General features: G+C 34.6%; 1 protein-coding gene across 1 annotated transcript in view; it reads right to left on the bottom strand.

Moving 5' to 3' along the window:
* Positions 1-22,743, bottom strand: part of NEGR1 (neuronal growth regulator 1) — an 832,035-nt gene that overhangs the window by 705,153 nt on the left and 104,139 nt on the right. The window lies entirely within an intron of this gene.

Raw genomic sequence — 22,743 nt, 5'->3', positions numbered from 1 at the left:
AGCAGCCCAGAAATAAACCCATGTCTATATGGCAAATCAGTATTTGACAAAGGGGGCAGGAGAATGGAATTAGAGTAAAAATACCCTGTTCAATAAATGGTGTTGGGAGATCTGGGCAGGAACATACAAAATAATGAAACTAGACTACCTACTTACACCATACATGAGAATAAACTCAAGGTGAATGAAAAACCTAAAGATAAGTCGTGACACCATAGAAGTTCTAGAGGAGAACACAGGCAGGTAAATTTCAGATATCCCACGCTGTAATATTTTTGCCAATATATCTCCTAGGGCAAGGAAAATAAGAGAAAAAATAAACAAATGAGACTACGGCAAATTAAAAAGCTTTTGCACAGCTAAAGAAACTGTCATCAAATGTAAAGGGAACCAATCCTATGAGGGAACATACTGCCAAATGACACCTCTGACAGGGGTTTGATCAACAAAATATGTAAAGAGCTCATACAACTCCACTCCAGGAAGACAAACAATCCAATTAAAAAATTGCCAAAGTACCTGAATAGACACTTCTCCAAATAGGACTTACAGGGGGCCCAGAAATATGAGGGTCTCATGAAAGGACCCTCAACATCAGTAAATGAGTGGATCAAAAAACTGTGGTACATTTACACAATGGAATACTATGCAATAGAAAGAAAAAAAGGAATTTCTACCCTTCACAACAGCATGGATGGAACTGGAGAAAATTATGCAAAGTGAAATAAGTTAGGGAGTGAAAGACAAATACCGTATGATCTCACCTATAAGAGGAGCCTAATGAACAAAACAAACAAATGGGCAAAACAGAACCAGAGTCATAGAAACAAAGATCAGACTGAGAGTGACCAGAGAGGAGTGAGGAGGGGGATAAGGCTGGAGATACAGGGAAGGGACTAGTCAATGAACATGTATGAATGGTCCATGGACATGGACATCAGTGTGGAGATTCAATGTGGGAACAGGGGGTGGGATGGGCAGAGGAGAGCAAAGGGGGACAAATTGGGACAACTGTAATAGAACAACAATAAAATATTTAATAAAAAAAGACTACACAGCAGATCAACATTAGTAATCTGGAAGATTAGCCATCTGGAAATTTTCTGAGATCACCCATGTTACAGCAAATAGATATAAAGAAAGAGCAAAAAATAAAGGGACAGCTAAGAAACAAAAGAGATAGGAGGAAATGTCCCTATTTATGTATATTAATGTGAGGGTAGAATGGGGGAAGGCAATACTGAAATATTAGTGGGTGAGAATCTTCCACAATTAAAATTTAAATCTTCAGATTGAATAAGCACAGTCAATCAAAATCTAGACTTAAATAAGCCTAGACAGTATCTAGTGGGAAAATAGCAGAACACCAAAGGCAGAGAGAGATAAAATTTAGAATACCTACAGAGGAACAACAATTAGATTAATAGGTGACTTTTAAACAGTGTTAATAAACAATGTAATAAGATGTGCTGGATGACTAAGGCAAATATGTGTGACCCTTTAATTTTAGACCCAGCTGAACTATCATTCAAGAGTCAGGGCAAAGTGAAAATATTTTCTGATGAAATAGAATGTTCTTTATATATTATTGCTGAATGTACCATAAAGGATGCAAAAGCAAAGGAATAAATTCAATTAGGAAGGAGGGAGTGAGATGGGAAAAACAAAGCATTATCTGTAAAAACTACCACAACAATCATCTCCAATGGTGGGTTAAAACCAAGTGGAATCAAAACAATGTAGAACAATAACAGGGACTTCATGTGGGGCTAATTGCTATTCAAGCATTCTGATATCTTGGAATGTTTGGTGGGAGATAGAGCTATCGACACCTTTTGTGGATTGTCAAGTTGAGAAGACTTGTTAGAAAATCCATGAATAACTATTATATGACCAGAAATATGCATCTTTAAATACTGTTGTGGGAAAAGGAAGAGGATAATAATCAATTTATTATATTGAAGGTACAATGACAACAAAACATTAAAAATTTCATTAAAAAAGAGCTTGGAAAATATACTCATATGATACTTTAAAGCAGATAATATAAATGAAATAAAGACATATTTTAAAAATGCATAAGTGACCAAAATGGCATAGTAGTGAAAAAAAAGAAAATGGCCAAAATTTAGATACCTTATGGTACAATTTATTTTTAAATGTACATTAAACAGTTCCTGTTATAAACTATATAAAAGTTTAGAAGGCACAGATGCACTCTAACTTCAGGTTGCTCATAAAACAACTGAAGCTTAGGAGAAAAGGAAATTAGCTGAAGTGAAATGTGCCAAGATTTCTTTATAATATTTTATTCTTTATAACTTTTTTGCTGTATTATATTTTATTTCTTTATAAACAAAGAATGTAAAGTAAATATTGCAAAGTGTCAGCAGCTGTTAAATCTACTTGGTGGGTGGAATGTTTATGCTATTTTTATATTTTTCTTAATTTTTCTTTTGTCATAAACATTTCAATCTGAGGCAGTAGATCTTAAACATTATAAAAGTTGCAAAATTGGTATTAGCAGAAATTACAAAACAGGATTATTTATAGTACCTAGCTTTGTTATATATTACAGGTGATCTCAATTATATTATTACTTTTCCTGTTTTTATGCCTCTTTTGACAACAGCTAGGTTTGAACCTATAATGTTCACTAACCTGTTTTAGGTGTTTGGTGTTGGTAGCAGGAGTTGACCTTACACTTTTCCTGGTACTTGAAGAAGTCCAGCCAACAACTAAGTTTACTGCCTCACTTTCCCTACAGAGTCTCTTGGAGAATCACATGCTCAAATTGTTCAGTTATCAAAGATTATCTAGTTAGATTATTTTGGGAGAGGCGTTCAGAAGAAGAGATACACAGAGAAACTGGCTGTGGAGGCAGGGTTTACTATCCGAATTCATGTGCAACCCTGTCACCTTCCCAGTCTCAACTTATTTTTGTGGCTGTACCTTGGGCTTCAAATAACTTAAGGTGGCATTGTGTTTAAAAAGTAGAAGAGGGAGTTATTGGGGAACCCCTTTATTGTATCAAGAAACTGGAACTTTGCAAATTGCTGAAAGCTTGGCTATATTCTAATTATAAAAAACCATATTTTTGCTTAAAAATAATAATGTTTCATTTGTTTAAGTGATAAATGATTGGATTGTTATTTTTGTTTTCAGGAAATTCACATACGATCTATGGTAAAATAAATGAGTTCAATATGAAGTTTGGTAGACAATGTTAAGGCAGAGACCTAATTTTAATTCCAAAAAAGGCACTATATTTTTAATAATAAGCTTTACAGACATTCTAAAATATAAGTAAATTTAATATAGGTATGTTGGTTTTATACCAAGTAATATGGTGATATAAAAATAGCTTTTCCTTAGATGATTGTTTCTAATCAAAATTACTTTTCTTTCATGCAAACTAAATTCTGTTAAATTTTAGTATAAAAATAATAAAGTCAAAATTCTATGTATGCAGTGCAACAGATACAAAAGTGGTAACCAATTACAGCTGACCCTTGAACGACGGGGAGGTTAGTGCACCAACACTCCGCACACAGTCAGCAGTCCACATGCAAATTCCAACTCCCCCAAACTTAACTAGGAAGAGCCCACTCTTGCTGGAAGCCTTGTGGATGACATAAAAAGTCTATGAACACAAATTTTATATGTTATATGGACCCATGCAGTTCAAACCCATGTCATTCAAGGGTACACTGTAATTTTGGGGCACCATCAATTAGACGTGACATTATTAATAACTAATATGATGTGGTTAGATAAGGAAAACATTTTTCACCTATTCATCTTTTCAGTATAATTTTTAAAGGGGGCTTATACTTACATTTGAGAGGAAGTTAAACTTGTTAATATTTTTAACAAAGAAACATTGCATGCTTAATTTGTGCCAGATAATCTGCTGCATGATATGGATATAAAAATTAAACACATAGACAATACCATTATATATACCATCATATGTACACCATGTAATGTTATATATCCTAACAGAGAAGAATTCACAAAGTGCTTGAAAGCACATTAAATTAATAATGGTATATTGGGAAAGGGTAAGAAGAGGGGCATTCCAGGGAAAGGAGATCAAGTACATAGTCTATATGTAATCCATGTAGCCAAAAAGTAGTTCAGTATCACAAAGCATAGGCCGTTAACACCAAAGATGCAATTGGAAACACATGGACCTCTCCTTTGAAGCTGTAAGAACACTTCGTGAAATAAGCAAATTTATACATATATATATATTTTTTCCAAAAGATTTGGAAATACATTATCATACATTTTTATCCATATTTTCTAGTATTGACCTATAAATTCATGCCAGGGAATTCTATTAAACGATTTTTAAAAAGTAACACATTCAATAAATACAATTACCCATTCACCCTTATGGTATATACTGAATTTATTTGGAAATTGTTTATTAAAATTTGAATAAGTCATTATTTGTTAAAATATTCTGTAATCAATGGAATCACCACTACATTTATTGGGAAATTTTATTAAACTTTATTTTAACAAATCAATGATAATAATATTGGTCAAAGGGTAACATTAGTTATAGCAAGATATTTCTCTACAATTTGACTAGTGGAACTCTGTTTAAATGATGGGAACTACACTGCTTTGACAAAATCTATTGGTCCTCATTAAATAGTTTCTTTATAAACCTGGAAACATACACAGGCCCTTAGGCTGAAGCCCACAACAGGAGAAGAGCTTTTCTCTAATGCACTGCATCCCATGGTTTATGGCTGTCTAGTATGGCAGGTGTTTAACAAAAGTAAATCTCCATAACTGCTAGTCAAACAATGACAGTTAATAGAAGTTTTACCCAGTGGTATGATGGTAATAATTAACAATTATTATAGCAAAAAGGAAAAGCATGATAATAAAAAAGTCAGAAGCTAATAAAGAAAAGGAATGAAGTAACTGCATGAACACTCTACCCATGCAATCATCGTAAATAAATCCCCTTAACAAAGTAACTCTATATCAGAGAATCAAACAGCAGAAACTGGAGAAGCCCCATAGTTCATTACTCATTCTACTTCACATGACTCCAGCTTCATGCCCTTCCAACCCAGGAGGTAATTGGTACTTAGATTTTATAATTTAATGCTTTGTTAGGAAGGTTCCACACTGTCAGAGTGTGAATTTTTAATTTTCTACTAAGCAAAAGGTAATGCTGAATGATTATCAGAGACACAAGGAAACAGACACATAGATACAAAAAATGTAAGACTGAACTTCAACATAAGTGACCCAATTTTCATTTATTGAATATAATTTTAGAACACAATGAAATTCATGCTACCAAATCATTTGGTCTACAACCTGCTATGATGTTGATGATTCATCACAAAAGACAAATTTTCCCACTACCAGAGTCATTTTAATTATCCAACATGATAGGCCAATTACTAACAATAATCTGATGGAAAAAAGAAGGAAGGAAGGGAGGGAAGGAGGAAGGGAGGGAAGGAGGGAGGGAGGGAAGGAGGGAGGGAGGGAGAGAAATAGAGACAGTACATATCAGTTTAAGGTTTAAAAACTACTTTCATATATTTCATCTGATTTAAACAAAAGAACCAGGAACCTTACATAGACAATCTCATTTTATCCTAACATCATACCCTTCAAAACTGCAGTACTCAATCAATCTTAAGTTTGGTGTTTTGGGTGCAAGCATCTTTATATGAAACCATATTCTGTTAAAATGCATGATACCTACAAAACGGAGGATCCAATATCAAAGAATATTTCTTTGGGGTAATGGGGTGCAGAGCATGGGTCCCCTGAAAGTACGGGGACCAACCCACAATCCTGTCTTCAGGCAGGATTGGGGTCAGGGTGACAACAGAGCAGGAAGTACAGTGTTTAAGACACATCAAATAACAAAGGCAAATTAATAGCTTTGCCTTCCTGAAGGGAAGAAGGCTGCTGCTTGGGACAAATTGTGTACATGACTGTGAGGATGTGCAGTGACTCATGACATAGCCTGGAGGCAGGTGATGGGCAGAGGGGGTCAGATGCCCTCCCCAGATGACTGTGTATCGCTGACAGCTCTCACCCTAACTAACAATGGCAGCCAAAAGAGGGTCAAAACAGTAGAAAGCTGACAAACATGGTAGACACTAATGCACCATAGGAAGAGCCAGATATGACGTCACACAGGATGTTCCAAGCTGAATATTTAAATTAGAGAGGGGTGAAGGTCATAAGGGGAGCCACAAGGAGAGGAGGAGTTTTGCCTGGAGAGCTGACAGAGCTGCAGGTCCTGCCAGGCCAAGCAGACAAGCATGTAACAGATGCTTGGAGCTGAACTGTGACCAGGAATGCTGAGTTGCAGACTTCCACTTCTCTAAAGGACACAGAGAAAAGTCACTCTCTTGATTTGGGGACTCATGGTGCAAGACTTCTGAGCTTGGTGTAAGCTCTCTCCCTCTGGGTTTTTGGCATTTGGATGTTCTGAGCTTCTGGCCCTGCTGCTTGCACAAACAGGAGCACTTGTAGGACCAGGAGATGCAGGGCCCACCAGATCCTTAGACACTCCAGAGAATGGGAGCTCACTCTTAGAGGCAGGGTCCCATGCAGGGATTGTGCCTCTCTGGGCTCCACTTTCTGAGACAGTGTAACACAGTACATGGTTTCCAAAGTGCTACATGGAGGCTGAAAACAATGTACCCCAGATCCTGGAGGAGAGAGCTGTGGGAGAGGATGGCCACTTTGAAACCGAAAAGTGCACATTCCAGGGAGGATGAAGATCTTATTAGCACAACTGGCTGATGGACAGATAAGGAAATGGAGAACTTGTGGGTGTGGTTTTGGCCTGTAAGCTTTTGGGGAGCAAGGGAGGCTCTGGATCTTGTGGGAGAGGAGGGCTCTGAGCAGGAGTCCTCTCAGGACCCCCAAGATTGGAACCCTGTTAATGAAAACCTGTTTCCCTTGACACTAACTGTTGAGTCACATAGATTGAAGGTGCCATGTGGCCCGGTCTGGGTTTCCATGATTACATTAGCACATTCAAATTAATTGCATTATTTTATCATTTTATATTTTTCTCATGGAAGGTAGATTTTGCCCCATTGTGAAAGGATATATAAAATGTTTCATAAACTCTTGAGTGTGTGTGTATATGTGTGTGGAAAGCTGAGGAAACTCAGAAGGAGCATGGGCGGGGGGAAAGAAAGGGTGATAGGCAATGGAGATGGCTGGTGGGGATATGTCTGTCTTTTTTGTGTTTTATTTCCACACCTGGTAAGGTGACTGGAGAGTAGTGTTCCATAAATATTTGTGTAATGATTTATGGGAAATCAGAATGATTTATAATAGACAAATATCACAAATTTTGCTATTTCTGTATCATATCAAATGAGACTTCATATATGACATTATTTTGATTTTGTTAGCTTTTAGTAATAAATGAGTAACTAATTTTCTACATAAAAAGCTTTTCCTCAGTCCTCAGGTAATCAAACTCAGGCAACCTCTGGTTCTGCTCAGTGCTTAGCACAGACACCAATATGCAGGGGGCACTTGGTGAGTTAGTAAGAAGTACATGAACAAATACAATCTAAGGAACATGAGTGATAAAACATTAAAATACTGCTCAGTAATTGGAAACAAATGCTTTCACATTATCTATTAGGAAATGGCAGAAAGAACCATAGATAGACTAGGAAGTAAAATGATGAGAATCATTATCACCCATGATCAGGAGTATTTGCAAAAGCCTTTACTGAGAGGCAGTATTACATTTGGTAAGATTACAGACTCCATAGCCACACTGCCTGGATTCATTACCCAGCACTGAAACTTGTGTAATATATGGCAATTAATTAACATCTTTGGTGTCTCCATTTCTCTTGTGAACAATGAGGATTATAATAGGGTCTGTTTTAGGACTCTAGTGAGGGTTACCTTATTATGCAGACTTATGTTCAGCCAAATAAATAAATATCTTAATCACACTGCATACAAAATAAGGTAATGTATGTCCAAAAAAAGTAAAATCATAGACTTCCACTTGCAAGGTATTACAGATGAAATGAATAAACAGAAAAATATAAAGCTAATTATGGATCAGCTGTGAAACTTAACTACAATCTTTTGGTGTTTTTAAAAACTTTGTAGTGGCATGTTGATTTTAGCCTAACTAACCTTCTCTCACACTTAAATGTAGTAATAAACAAACACTGAGATAGGTTTTTCAAATTGTTATTGAAAATGCATTGATTTTCCCCTCACATTTAAGTGCCCATAGAAACCTCATAGTTCAGTTTGTTTTGTTAAAGCACTCATTAGTTCAGTAGATTAGTACAGAAAGCTTAACATTTGTCCAGAACATACAAGATATTCTGTCAGAATTTGTTGAATATGATTTGCAAGACTTTTTATCAGTCCTGCCAGACAATAACACAATGAGAATATACCCTGTTAGTCATCTACATCTATGCTAAAGGGATAGTGACTTGGTAAGGTATAAAACCAGATGGTTGTACAAAAGCAAACATTTTTTTGTAATAAGCATTCAGACAGCTAGCTGGGATATCCTCCCTCCCAACAAGGAAGCCCAGCACCATATGGTTTCACTGGTGAACTCTACTAAACATTTAAAGAATTAATGCTAATCCTCAAATTCTTTGAAAAAAAGTTAAAATGAGGGAACACTTCCTGACTTATTTTATAAGGCTAGTATTACCTTGATACAAATTTCATAATTAAATATTCACTTTTTCTGATTCACAAAAGGAAGTCATTTTAAAGCTTCCATTTTTCTACCCAACAGTGAATGCATAAATAATCATGAAAAGCAATAGAAAATTCTTGTCTTGGGTACATATTTTACTCAATATTGACAATGTTTTAGTATCTCATTATGTTGTAAATTGAGGTCACTCATGTTTTTTCCTAGAAAATTCACTGACAACAAAGGAAATGGTTTTATGTATACACATTCATCAATTTAGAGCTTTTCTATTAGGGAAGGACTTATCAGAATGACTTGGGATTTTCTCTGTGCCTTTCCCCTTTTGTGTCAATTCCATTTTTAATGGAGAATTGGTGTATCCCTCAGGTATGGGAGTAGAATTTTTTTAAAAAGAAAAATCATTGCTTAAGTACATGGATTCTGAAAAATAAGCACAAAACTAATTCTGAGTCCAATGTTCCAAGCATATATGATCTTTCTGCTTACTCTAAATTAAGTAAACTTCATGTGACTTGCATTCACTGTAAATTATATCTAATTATTTATTTATTTTCAACATATAATATTGAACAACTAGGCAAATGCTAAGATATGAGGATACCTATGGAAGTACCATGGTGAGTGAAAAGACATAATCTCATATTTTTCAATACTATTTGCACTTGAGATATGTCTCACTAATGTAAAGAGAATATAATGAAAAAACTATAAGAAACAGTGTTAGAAATGGATTAAACAATGAATCATATATATGCCCATGAAGTATGATTGCCAGAAGATATAAACTAGAAATTCAGGACATAGGGTGCATGGGGCATACTCTTTCATATCATATATCCACGTATTTCCATGTAAAAGAAGCAAAGTAATAATATTTTAGAGTTTACCATAGTTGGTACTCCTTAATACTCCACTATTGGTAGTCAAAATGCATAAATTTGAATGCTTTTCTCAGACAGCTTCTTACCCCTTTGATAAGAATATAAATATTTCAGAGATAAGATCATTGAACAGGGCCTGTTGGTTCGTACACTGTAGGAGAAAGGACTTTGTCTTCTTTTGAAATACATTCTTGCTTCTCTGACTTCCACAATGTTCCTCTAATGTTGCTTCCCCCACAACCATTAGAACCAATGTCATTTTTTAATTTGTTTATATCTTTTACCTTAGAAAATCACAAGAGAAACTTGATCTTGGTCCTTCCTTCAAATCTGCACATACATTGTAAACCCCAAGGTGCATATGCAGATTGGCAACTAGCCAGGGTTTGAATTGTCCTTATATGATCTGTATATATTATCCATGTATTTTCAAAATTATTTTTTATAAAAGCATGTCAGAGTCATGCTGCTGTCATTTTTAACAAAAATCCATATGGTAAACTTTGTAATTCACAATAGTGAATCTAGGGTTTTATAAAGTATGAGTAAAATAACGTCTACATGGTCTTTGAAAGAAGAAAACAAAAATTCCTGAGACCTTATCCTAACAACCTCTTTAAATATCTGAAGTAAGATAAAACTAATGCATCTCAAGTACTCTGAATAGTAAGTAGAAAGGCAGGCTCAGTAAAAGGCATCTCCAGGGTCAGCTACTTAATTTATATTGAGTGTGTTCTTCTGACTTTCATTAAGGTATGCCCAAGTAGTTTTATTTTCATTCCAGGTACATTCATCCTTGGAAGTTCATTTCAAGTGAATCAAGTTGTTGAACAACATTTTTGTCAGCTATGAACACTAAATGTGATAGCAGAAAATAGAGTTGGCAAGGAAGTGTGAAACAGAGTTTTGAATGGGGCACTGAAGCAACCATGTGCAAACTTTAAGTTGACAGGAGAGCATGTATGAATCATGCTTTTCTAAAATATATGTTGTTTTTGCCTGCCCTGTGAAGTAGGATGTTTTAGTGGTCCGTTTTTAAGGGCTAGATTGATTAAAAAAATGCTTTTCTGTCTCTCCATAGGTAAGTGGGTATTTGGTGGTATGAGGTGCTTTTCACAAGGCATAATCATGGGAATATTTTATTTTGAAGTTTTGTTTTTCTCTTTGATTCTATTCAAATCTTTATTCTTTCCTTCATCATTTTTTCTTTATTTCTTTACCCAGTATTATTAAAAGACAACGCTGCTAAAATAGCACTCTTTTTTTCTTTTAAAGGATTTTTCTCCTTAGTAATTGTTGACCGATTAGGGCTTGTTTTTACTAATTCCACCCATTTTTCATATCTAATTTTTATTTTCTACTCAAATACAAAGAATTTCATCTGCTATGACTTACATTATAGCTCTGAAATTGAATTACTTTTGTCTTTATTTGAAATTTTAAAGAACATTATGGTTCAGAATTCTCAGGGTTTTTTCATTTGTTTGTTTTTTAGATACTATATAATTCCAATTTTTTTCTTTTACCTGTTGGGTGGTGTTGGGGAGTGGGATAAAATGTCTTCACAAACCTATTTTAATTCAAGGCACAGCAAGGTCCTTCATTGTGTCAAGCAATACTGTATTTGTAAAGCTGTTTAATTTGCCATTTTAACACTAGTGGGTGGGTGGCATAACTGCACATAGCACATGTGATTTGTGTGCATTCCCACAATTCAGAGACTACATTTATAAGTAGAATCTATAGTAAAATATTGGAAAAAGTAGAATTTCCTACTACATGATGGTATGCAATTTCTTTCAAATCCACAGGGACTTATTACACTCTCTTCATTGACCCTTACTTCTAATTAATGCATTTTGGATATGGCTGACTTAGCTAATCTCTCTTGCCATTAGAAATAATACAGTGTGTGTGTGTCTGTGCATGTGTGGTGGGTGTATGTTTATGCTTGAATTCACAATGCCTGTCATATTTAGGCAATAAGAACATTCTTTTTAATTGATTTTAAAAGCGAGAGAGAGCGAGAGAGAGGAACATCAATTTGTTGTTCCACTTATTTATGCATTCATTGATTTCTTCTTCTATGTGCCCTGACCAGAGATTGAACCCACAACCATGGCATATTGGGAAGATGCTCTAACCAAATGAACTACCTAACCAGGGCTTAAAAACATTCTTTTAGAAGTCCACATTTAGATATGCATATATGAATTCAATAAAAGAATCTTCATTGACATAATATTTACTAAAAGGATTTATAAAAAGTTACAAAGCAAACAAATATTTGTTGATATCTTCAGGATTTTAAACCATATGCTATTTATATATTAAATTTAAAGTAAATATTGAGAAGTAATATATTTTAACATATAATGTTGTTCAGAAAAGTAAAACACAATTAACTCTACCTCCAAAGTTGTTATTTTAAAATCTACCAAGTACTAATATCCTTATATAATAACTATAAGACCAATTTATAACTTGATTATCAGGTTTATATTCATAAAGCCTGTCATACATATCTTTGTGTTGTTCTCTTCACATGTAATTACTCTGAATTCCCTAATAATATGCTTAGTGGCAATTCATTTTTATAGACATTGAAGTCTGAAAGCTGTGTCTTAAACAGAGAAGATTTTGTAGCTACCCTTTACCATCCATTGATTGTACCTTAACATTAATTTGAATCACCAGCAGCTCTGACACTTGTGAAGCACAAGATTTTCGAACTACAGTGGTACTAGGGATGGACAACTAACATGTGTTGACTTGAGAGGAAAAGCCATTCACTGTTTCTTTAACAAAAAAAAAGAATGTATCATAAAGGAGGAAACCTGGTTGAGATTTCTTCTTAAGTTTAAGAGACTGTGATAGAAATTTTTGCTTCTACAATTAAATAAAACTATTGCAAAATAAGCTGAAATAGATTTTAAAAGGAAAATGCTGCCAATAACTACTTGATGATGGTAAATAAAACAAAGTCGAATAAGTTTACCTGGAACCTTGCTAATGTCAAAGACAATATGTCAAATTTCACTATGTCTATTTCGAATCTTAAATTTTAGAGTAGAGATATTTTTAGTGATATTGGTCTAATGGTCACTTTGTGAAATTAATCATTCTATAATATGGTTGATTAGACTTTGAGGAAAAGCCTTGACTTTTGCATCCACAACTGGCTAAAAAATGGTAACAAGTTTAGATTTTATGATCCCCTTGATATTTTAAAAATAGGCACATTCACTTTTAATTTTTTGAGTTAACTCCATACTGCTTTCCACAGTGGCTGCAACAGTCTGCATTCCCACCAACCGTGCAAAAAGGTTCCCTTTCTCAACATGCTCGCCAGCACTTGTTTGCTGATTTATTGATGACAGCCATTCTGACAGGTGTGAGGTGATATCTCATTGTGGCTTTAGTTAACATTTCTCTGATGATCAGTGATATTGAGCATCTTTTCATATGTCTACTGGCCATCTGTATGTCCTATTTGGAGAAGTGTCTGTTCAGGTTATTTGCCCATTTTTTAAAATAGAGTTTTTTTTCGTGTTGAGTTTTGTAAGTTCTTTATACATTTCGGATATTAACTCTTTATATGACACAGTGGCAAATATGTTCTCTCATTCAGTGGGTCCTCTTTTTATTTTGTTGGTGATTTCCTTTGCTGTGTAAAATCCTTTCAGTGTGATGTAGTCCCATTTGTTTATTTTTTCTCGTTTCCCTTGCCTGAGGAGATATATCAGAGAAAATATTGCTATGAGCAATTTCTGAGTTTTCACTGCTTATGTTTTCTTTTAGGATTTTTTATTGTTTCAAGTCTAACATTTACATCTTTAATCCATGTTAAATTTATTGCTGTGTGTGTTATAAGATGGTCTAGTTCACTTTTCTGCATGCATCTGTCCAATTTTCCCAACACCACTTATTGAATAAACTATCTTTAGCCCACTGTATGTGCTTGCTTCCTTTGTCAAACATTAATTGACTATAAAAGCATGCATCTATTTATGGGCTCTCATCTGTTCCATTTGTCTGTGTTTGTTTTTATGCCAGTGCCACACTGTTTTGATTGCTATGGCCTTGTGACTCAGTGATTCAACTTCAGAGAATTTATCTGAGGAAACCTGAAACACTAATTTGAAATAACATAAGCACCCCTATGTTCATTGCAGCATTATATACAATTGCCAAGATATGGAAGCAGCCGAAGTGTCCATCAAGCAATGAGTGGATACAACAGCTATGGTACATTTACACAAAGAAAAATAGTCCGCCATAAAAAAGAAGAAAATTTTGCCCTTTGTGACAGCATGGATGGACCTACAGAACATTATGTTAAGTGAAACAAGTCAATAAGAGAAAGACACACATCATATGATTTCACTCATAGGTGAAATCTAAAGAACAAACTGAACTAATATGCAAAATACAGAAAGACTCACAGAGAGCAGCCTGACAGCTCAGGGTGCAGAGGTGTGTAGGTAGAAGGAGCCAAAAAAGATAAAAGACTCATGGACACCGACAACATCATGGTGATTGTGGGTGGGAGGGTGGTGGATGAAGGTAGAAAATGGTATAAGGGGGATAAATGATAGTGGAAAAATACAATAAAAATACATCATTAGAAAATGTAAATAAATAAATAAATGCAGACTGGTTCTGAAAAAATAAATAAAAATAAAATAGGCACATTCACTTTAAAGTGTAAACCATAAAATAAAATTCTAGAAGTTGTAAAAGGCCAAAATGATAATTTTAATTATTCACATAATTTTTGCAGTGCCGCTCTACAACCTGAACAACAAAAATATAGTAGCAACACAAAGTTTACATAATCAATTTCTTCCTGATTCACCTGTTTTTTGTTGCTTGATTTATTTCTTATTCTATCAAAAGTCCTCTTATTCTTTGGCAAGTGTTATTGAAAACAACAAAAACAAAGCCTACTGAATAGGTAAATACCTCCTTTGTAAAAGATGTATTTTAAAAAATTCAGAAAAAAATACATCTGGTAGACTTCTCCTCAACATGGAGGCATAGGAAAACACAGCTTGCCTATTCACACAACCACACCAAAATTACAACTAAAATATAAAACAACCATCAGAGCCATGAAATCAAGTTGAATGGAAGTCCAACAACTACAGAATAAAAGAAACCACATCCATCAATACTGGTAAGAGGCACAGAGACACAGAACGGGCTGATCACACACCCACATGTGATACATAAAAATTTGGAGGGATTTCATGGGAATGAGGAGTCCCAGTTCTACACCAGGCCTCCCAGCCCAGGGTTCCAGTATCAGGAAGATGAGTTCCCATACTTCTGGCTATAAAAATCCTCTTAAGGGATTGAGTCAGTGTAATAAATTGCTGGATTACCAAGCAGTTCCTCTTTAAAGACCCTCATACTTAATTACCAAGCAGTTCTTCTTTAAAGACCCTCATACTTATTTACTCATACTCACTCTCTCTCAGCTCCAGCACCAGGGAAGTGGCTTAAAGTGCACTGGTGGCATTATGGGGAGGAACTGAGGAGCGAGAATTAAGGGGCACCTTTCTCCTTCCTTTTCTGAAGTAGAACCCTCCTCTCACCACCACCAGAGAGCCATGGAGCCAGCAGGCAGGAGCCATATCTGAGATTCCTTTAACCTCCTCCCACTGTTTGCTTCATGTTGGTGTTTCTCTGAGGCTGCACCCCAAACAATTTATGTACTCACCCAAGCTGTTAACAGTGGCTCTTCCTTATGAATGGCTAGTCTTGGCTCATCCTTCACATCTTCCTAAATCATCTCAAACAGACAATAACTGGCCTCAGCAAGCCCCCAGCCCCATACATCCTGCTAAGTGGCCCCAGTCTCAGCACTAGCAGCAGCCAGCCTAGGTTCACAGCTTGGCTTCACCTGGGAACCTCCAAGCCCAGTACAAGTAGCAGCTGTATCAGATTGCTCTATAACTCAGGCAGGTTGGCCCCAGGCAAAACACAGGTGGTGGCTGACCTTAGCCTGTGCCACCTGGGAAACCCCAGAGCTTGTGCACCTAGTAGACAGCTATGGATCATGTCGGACCACCACCACCCAGCCCCTGTGCAGCAAATTCTCCACGGAGGAAGCAGGTTGGTAGTCAGTGGCCACAACCACTCCCTATAGCTGACTGCTCTGAGTAAATCTCTTCTATTGACCTGCTAACTGCAATAAAAAAGGCTCAACTACAAGAGGAGGGTATACTCGGCCCACATAGAGGGCACACCTCAAGTTCCAACTTTGAGTGATAAGGGGAGTTCTGTACCACTGGATCCTACAGGACACCGACTCTATTAGATAACACTACAAACACAAGGAGTCATGGCAGCTCTGCCTAATATATAGAAGCACACACAGGGAGGCTGTCCAAATGAGGAGATAAAGAAACACAGCACAAATTAAAGAGCTAGATCAAAACTCCAGAAAAGGAAATACATGAGCAAGAGGTAAGCAATCTGTCAGATGCAGAATTCAAAACACTGGTTATAAGGATGCTCAAAGAACTGAGTGAGGACCTCAACAACATAAAAAAATCCAATCCAATTAATGATTTGGAACATGAGGAAGAAAAAAAATAACCAATCAGAACAATCATAAGAAGAAAGAATCCAAAAAAATGAGGATAATGTAAGCAGCCTCTGGGACAACTTCAAGCATTCCAACATTCTCATCATAGGGGTGCCAGAAGGAGAAGAGAAAGAAAAAGAAATTGGAAATGTATTTGAAAAAATAATGAAAGAAAACTTCTTTAATTTGGTGAAGGAAGTAGACGTGTAAATCCAGAAAGCACAGACAGTCCCAAACAAGATGGATGCAAAGAGGCCCACTCTAAGACATGTCAGAATTAAAATGCCAAAGGTTAAAGATAGGGAATCTTAAAGGCAGAAAGATAAAAGCATTTATAGGGGAGTTCCCATAAGACTGTCAGCTGATTTCTCAAGAGAAATTTTGAAGGCCAGTAGTGATTGGCAAGAAATATTCAAAGTCATGAAAAGCAGGGACCTATAGACGATTGGTCTACCCAGCAAAGCTATCATTTAGAATTGAAGGGCAGATAAATAGCTTCCCATACAAGAAAAAACTAAAGGAGCTCATCATCACCAAACCATTATTGTATGAAATGTGAAAGGGACTTATTTAAGAAAAAGAAGATCAAAACTATAAACAATAAAATGGAAATAAACACTTGTCTATCAACAATTGAATCTAAGAAGCAAACTAAGCAAACAAGAACAGAGACAGAATCATGCATACAGAGTGTTTCATGGTTGCCAGATGGGAGGAGTGTTTGGAGGAATTCAGGAAGAGGTGATGGATTTAAGAAGTACAAATAAGCTGCTACAGAATAACCATGAGGATGTGAAGTACAGTATAGGAACTGAAGTAGCCAAGGAACTTATATGCATGACCCACAGACATGAACAAAGGTGTGGGGATTTCCTGAGGGAGTGGGTGGTGATGGTGGAGAGGGGAAAGGGGGGAAAATTGGGACAACTGTAATAGTACAATCAATAAAACATAATTTAAAAACATTTACAAAATCAGAAAAATATTTTTTTAAATAAAAGCAAACTAAAAATACCCCCCAAAAATAGTAATCAAAGGTTTGTACAGTGGTTCTCTTATTATTCATTCTTTAGTAAATGAATACTTGATCTAACTACATATATATTTACTCATTTAATTGTTAATATATACCATTTGTTACACATTATGTTGGACAATGAAGTTATAATGGTTAGAATAACAATGGAGATACCCTTGACGGAATTTACAGTTCAATGGGTTGTCGGATAAATAAATAGGGATGATAATACCACAGAATATAAAGCTATATGTAAACACACACACTATATATGCATATATACTCAGATATGTATGATACTTCATGTTAAAATATGGAAAACACTTTGTAGTTAACATTTAATACTTTAAAATGTTCATTACTATCATTACCACAATACAAAGTATATTTGAAGTCTCAGTCAATACAGTAAGACTAAAGAAACAAATGGAAGGTATAATAATTATCAGAGAAAAATAAAAAAATGGCACATCTCAGATAATATTGAAATATATGTCTGTGATCTCAAATAGAGTTGATTTCTTAAAAAAGAAACAATTCAGTCAAATCATAATAATTTTATGAATGTTATCATATTACAAAATGTCATTATATAACAAAAAGTGAAACCATTTGTAAGAATAATCCCAAAGATGCATACACTTAATAAAATAATTTTATACATAAACATTCATAGAACCAGAATAAAATATATATAGTAATTACCAAAATAGGAGACATCGATGTGCTTCTTCCAATATTTCTGTGATGTTAAAAATAGTACAGATACAAGCTATTTAAAGAACATAATAATAGTGGGTTAATAGATACATGTTTCAGATAGAGCACCCCTATCCTTTTCAAGGTTACATAAGAAAGCTTCAAAAATATCCACATATGAGGAAGTAAGCATAGAACTGAACTAAAGGAATGACAAAGAACTATGTTCTATAATCATAATTTAATTAAATTTTAAAAAGAAATAAAATAATATTACAATTGTACACTTGGAAATCAAAATGCATGTGAGCAATGTAAAATCACAAAATAAATCATGAGTATTCTAAGTATTCTAGGTATTTTAAAATACTTAGAATTGTGTAAGAACAAAATACTACATATTAAATGTTGAAGAAAAGAGTGAAAGCATTACTTACAGGGACATTCGTAACTTTAAATAAATATCTCAGTAAAGAAGACAGACAGACATAAATACACTAGTATCCAATTTAAGAAGTGAGAATACAGAGAAGCATTTACTTAAGAAATATAAACAGATCAGAAGAATGAAGGTATGAAGAAATAATTAATGAAATCGCTACCGATGACATAGCAAAGCAGATCAATGATGTCAACAGATGATCCAGAAATGTGTAAACAGCTTTCCAGATGTGTGAACAGAGGTGCTGTAGTAGCTGGAATAGATTTAGGCTAAGAGAAGATGGTGGGTAAATTTACTTGTTTTCAATTTTTGTCAAGAGGTGAGCATGTAGATAAGCTAACAAATATGAAGCAATGAAGTAGAGGTTTAAAAACACAGAAGCAAACATTTTAAGGGATGAAGTAAAGTCACTGTGAAGTGAGGAATTTGTTTCAATCAAATTCACTGACACCCAAAATCGGGACCCAAATAATTTTTTCTTATCTTTAGTCCATGATCAACTCATTGCTGTTGAAGCCTTTCCTAGAGCCTCTTACAGAATTCATTTCTGTCATCAGCTTAGTTCAGAAATCTGTTTTCTTCAAGTCTCAATGGGGCTATTTAAATTTCTGCAGCAGGAACATGACAAATATCCTCCTACTGGAAAAGATTACAGAAATGTCCAACTCAAGTAGAAACTCACCAAATCTGAAATATTTTGAGCTGATTCAAACATTAACAGAAGGTTGGAGATTGGAAACCTCATGAAAATTTTTCTTCACTCAGAACATAAATGTGTATATAGAACTTCATATTGATATCTCAGAGTCATATCCTAAGATCATACAGAATTTGAGGGTGGTGTTTTTGCACATGATTCACCGGGAAAATCTGAGCCCTGCTGTTTTGAAAGTTATTCAATGTCCACAGGTCACTGGGTACATTAATACATTAATAAATTATCCTTCAGAATGAATGTCAGCATGCCATATTTCAACAGAATAGATGAAAGATGAGACTATTATTAGAGAAGTGGCTATGAATAACTTTATTGCTTGGATATAATAATATGTATAAAACATAATATAAATAATGATACATATTAGAGGAGAATTCTGAAAATGTGTCCCTTAAGAGGAAAAAACACATGGTAGAATACAAGAATGTTTATATGAACTTTGTAGTTTGTTCTTTTATTTTATTACTTTAACTCTACTTTTTCTTCAATCATTTAAAATAGTTTCATAATGTACTAGAAATTCATACATCTCAATTATTCCATGAGTACTTTCTAATTGTTCTAACCTTTTCATCATGGATGAAACAACCACTATGACTCTTATTCCTGAAGTGGTTCCCAGGGCATCTCTTGTTAGTAATAAAAATGCTTACTTCAAATGTTAGCAGTTAAAGGACAATGAAAAATTAACTATCAAGTTCAGGGAAAAAAGACCATCCTTCATAATGTTCCAAATCACAATTTAAGGAAAGAAATGTCCTGAGCAGCCAAATCACACACCTAGTGGCCTAGACAATTATCCTAAGAACAATCAGATTTCCATTTTGAAATAATTAGCATTTTAGCAAGGATGGTATTTTTTATAGGTAGTCATTCTATCATAACTCAAATTCTTCAAAAATGATAACTGTATTGTGATTCATAAGATATTTGAATATTTTCATCTAATGAGATTATTAATTAAAAATAAAATATTTATGTTCATTCTTCTATAATTTTAATATATTTGCTGATCAAGGAATAACTTATTCCAATACTTATAAAGCCAGTTTAGGCTTTCAAGTTCTTTATAGGCAGAATAATGTGTTGAATTAAAAGCATAGAACTTGGATATATTATTCAAATTATTTATCAAATATGAACCTCAGATTCTGTACCTGCAAAAGGAAGATAATAATAAGTATTTTACAGACACTATTAAGATAATGAAGGTAATGTAACATTGGTGCTTAATACCTAGAAAATATTCAATAGTGGGTAACTGTTAACATGAAACATCAAACATTAAATGGCCTTGATACTTCTCCATTTCCTTTTTTCTCTTCTTCAAGTTATTCCTGGCCATTGTGATATCCCTTGGGCACTTAACTATAAAGTTCTCATGCCCCTCCTCCAAAAATATAAAGGCAACACAGGGACTAAAACACATTTATAAATATATTTCAAATACCTACTTTATGCCAAGCCTACAGTGCTAATTGTGATCAACACATACAGAGTCTATCTATGGTTCTTACAACTTTAAGAGATAATTATTTTGTTGGTGCTAAGGAATGTTCATATCCTTCTCAAAACAAACCAAGATGATCAAATCAAGCCAAGTCAAAGTAAAAAAGTGGAAGCAAAGCAAACAAGGGAAAAGCCTGCACAGGATGGTTACTAGGTCTAGGTGTAAGGGTGGTGCCGTTTATAAAGAAATTTCACATATAAGAAAATTATTAGAACAACACTGGGAAAAGAGCTGCTACCCCCATAGGAAGATAACATAAACCTTCTGGGAGAAAGGTATGATACTGTAGTTTTATGTATTAACATAGGAGTAAAAGATTGTTTTTGGTTGGCCAAAATGTTCACTTGGTATTTTTCTGTAAGAAGAGCCTAGTAGCACTTAGTTGTCTTAACTTCATTCTAAAAATGATTTTGTTAAATTGTATTGTAATAGCTGTCATATCAGTGTGCATTTGAAATAAACATCAAAATTGGTGAATTTTCATGTAGCCATTTTAATATTAAAGATGGGAGAAAATAAGCAACATTTTTGGAATAGTATTATTTCAAGAAGGATAAAAATACAACTGAACCCCCTAAAAAGATCTGTGCAGTGTATGGAGAAGGTGCTGAGACTGATCAAACATGTCAAAAGTGGCTTGTGAAGTTACATGCTGGAGACTTCTCACTGGACAATGCTCCATGGTCCGGTAGACCAGTTGAGGTTGATAGTGATCAAATTGAGACATTAACTGAGAACATCCAACGATAGCCAACCCACTCAAAATAGCCAAATCAATAAAGTTATAGGTGAAAATGAAAAATGTGTCTTTCATTTTATGGAAAAAAATATACAGACTTTTTGGTCAACCCAATAGAAACTTTCACATATTATAGATACTGACTTTACCTGTTTCAGTCATCTTTTTTGTATTTTATGTTATATTATGAACAATATTTCAGATCCTGTAGTAATTACCCAAGTGATATAAAAATCAGTTTTCAGCATTTAGTACAATATTGGGGTTTGGGAATCAAAAAGGCTATCTAGTACCTTTTCTTGAGGTTTCAAATGAATTATTCAACATAGGTCTTAAATTAGAACAAAAACCATATTATCACAAGCAATGGAAAAAATCATCTCATTCCTTTTGTATAAATTGTTTTACCTTTCAAATGAACTTGCTATAGCAAAATAATCTTCCTTTTCCACAGTGAAATACTGACTTCTCTTGCTAGAACTGTGCCACGTTCATAGCAGATTTCACACATACAGACTCTCTCTTTAATAAATACAAAAGTTAACAGTTTTTGCTGTTTTTTTGTCATTTCTGTTATTATTTCACTCTTTTTTTTTACCAAGGCACTATAGCATTTCTGAGATGCCCTGCTTCCATTTCATAAATTCCCTCAAATATAAACGGTTAGCAGCAGTAATATACTAGAAAAATGAAAGGATAAAATATCACAAAAGTGAATAAACACAATGACAAATGCTTTCCTTTTTAATTCTGAGAGCAAAAAATATTTTGTTTGGTATTGTCTGCTTTTTAAAAAGTTGATGATAACAAATACATTATATATACTTTATTTGATATAAGATTTTTTTACCTGTTTAGATGACTTATTTTACTCCAAATAAAGTGTTTCACAGTTCCAAACTATAAATATATCTTCATTCATAAAACAAAGATACATTGTGCAAGAAAGTTAAATGTAAATACTAATTCAATCCCTAATTTTTAGCATTTTGGTCACTTTTATGACAGTGAGGTCCAGATTCTGCATGTTGTGACTCTCATTATACACCGGTATCCTTGTGAGGCTGTGCTCTGTGCACTTAGACCTGGTGCATGATCATAGAAGAACTCTTCTTAGTATGAAGAGAGTATTTGTTAAATTTTGGCAAAGCTAGGTTAAGCATTCTATCGGATGTGAGCATGTCAGCTGGGCTGCCATGATAAGAATATTGCCAAAGGAACTTAGTGGTGCCCTAATCACAGCCACTGCTTGCTATTACTCCAAGGTGGCACCCCCTCATCTCATGTAAGATGAACTGCAAGGACTGGAATTCATCAACACTGACATACAGGCTATCTGATTCCCTTTGAAGACTTTTCCATTCCCTTTTATAGGTCAAAAACAGAAGCCAACCTGACAAAACTATCGTTACCACA

This window comes from Phyllostomus hastatus, unplaced genomic scaffold (genome assembly GCF_019186645.2).
Source record: "Phyllostomus hastatus isolate PE091 unplaced genomic scaffold, TTU_PhHast_1.1 phas_contig_209, whole genome shotgun sequence".
Lineage (NCBI taxonomy): Eukaryota > Metazoa > Chordata > Mammalia > Chiroptera > Phyllostomidae > Phyllostomus > Phyllostomus hastatus.
Note: the sequence above shows the minus strand (reverse complement) of the source record. Positions and strands in the feature narration are given on the sequence as shown.